Below are 1747 nucleotides of genomic sequence, written 5' to 3' on the forward strand. Positions count from 1 at the left end.
CAGGGGGGACGGAGGAGCAGGGCCGGGTCTCAGAGGCACAGAGATCGAACGATGCTCCGTGCTGGAAATGCATCAAGACCAAGTACTGTGTCCAGTGTTTTATGTCCTGCCACTCCACGTGAAAACAGCCACACCGAGGTGTGTCCCATGGCAAACCCTGTGATTTCAGGAGCAATGGAAACCTTCCTTCAGATACCTCCAGGACAGTCCCTTCCTCACTGCTGTTAGGAGGAAATTCTCTCCTGGGAGGGTGGTGAGGCCCTGGCACAGGTTGCCCAGAGAAGCTGTGGCTGCCCCATCCCTAGAAGTGTCCAAGGCTGGGTTGGATGGGGCTTGGAGCAGCCTGGTGTAGTGGAAAGGGGACTTAAAGTGAGATGAGCTTTAAGGTCCATTCCAACCCAAACCATTCCATGAGTCTGTGATCCTGCTCCACACCCACTGGAGCACCCTGAGGACTACTGGCATGGGGGCATATGGAGCCTGGCACCACTGGATTCTGAGCTCTGCAGACTCTGCTGGGATCTCCAGGATACTAACTTCCCAATGGAGTTGGCTGCCTCCTCCTGTAAAATGGGCATGGATGTGCTGACCTGCACAGAAAGTCCCAAGGTCACCAGCAGGAAAGCTGGGAAGGTTTCTGTGCACTGTTGTCATTAATATCAACCTCAACGGTGTGCACAGCACTGGCCACGCTCCCCTTTCAGAGCCTCCCGCTGCTGCTGCCGCCCTGACCCCCACCCCAGCACGGCTTCAAGCCAAACATTTTCTTCCTGTTTTTCTGAGGGTGCGGCTCTTGTTTCATCTCGTTGGGTGAAGCTGATACAGTGAGTGAGTCTCTATGGCAACAGATGTTTATCGAGCCCCTGAGATGAGGCACAGGGTTGGGGAAAGGCACCGCAGCATCTGGGGTGGGTCTGGGGCTGCTGGAATGCCCTGCTGGAAGGGTCAGAACTGGGCCTGTGGGATGGGGGTGTCCTGCTGTCCCCTAAGACACAGCCTGGTTGAGGGACCCTGGGCTGCTTCCTGCAGAGGGAAGTTTGGATTTGTATGAAGGCCTTTTGCCTCAGCCCTGCTGTGGAGCAGGTCCCGTGAATCTGGCACAACTGAACAGGCTCTGCACAGCTCTGGGGTTTGGCAATTGCAGGGCTGGGAGTTTGCTGTGAGTTGGGGGGGGGTCCTGGCCCTGGCACGGCCACATTCCTTGTCTCTCCAAAATACATCACCATCCCTCACAGAGCTCCCAAGAGGTAACTCAGCTGCAGATGAGGCAGGTCTCAGGAGTGCTGCCATGGTGCAGTGCGAGCAGGCCCATCCTGGCTGTGGGTTTGGAGCTCAGGTGGCATTTCCCATTTTTGTCCACAGCCATAAGGGACAGAAAGACAGGTAGGACAATGCTGAGGGTGACCAGGGCTCTTGGAGCAGAGGCTGGAAGCGCTGATTGACTTTGGGATGCCTCTGAGGCTCCCAGGCCAGGTGGCTGCCTTGCCTAGAGCCGGGCTGGTGCCATGGCCAGCCCAGCACTGTGGCCAGCAGTTCCACAGACACACAGTGCCCAGGGAGACCCCGCGTCTGCCCGAGCAGGAGTCCTTCCAGGGGTCCTTGGGGTCAGTTACCTGATGGGGGTTAGAAAACTCCTCCCCAGCATCCCAGAACGAGAGCAAGTCCCAGCATCAGCGGCAGGTTCTTGGCAGGAGGGAGAGGAGCACCCGAACCTGCAGGGCCGAGAGGGGGGTCAGTGCCAGCCCTG

General features: G+C 57.9%; 1 protein-coding gene across 1 annotated transcript in view; it reads right to left on the reverse strand.

Annotated features, from left to right (window-relative positions):
- The window catches only part of CBX2 (chromobox 2), a 10683-nt gene that overhangs the window by 8258 nt on the left and 678 nt on the right, over window positions 1-1747 (reverse strand). The gene's annotated exons all lie outside the window — the stretch shown is intronic.

Source organism: Manacus vitellinus, unplaced genomic scaffold (genome assembly GCF_001715985.3).
Source record: "Manacus vitellinus isolate BGI_N305 unplaced genomic scaffold, ASM171598v3 scaffold_24_pilon, whole genome shotgun sequence".
Lineage (NCBI taxonomy): Eukaryota > Metazoa > Chordata > Aves > Passeriformes > Pipridae > Manacus > Manacus vitellinus.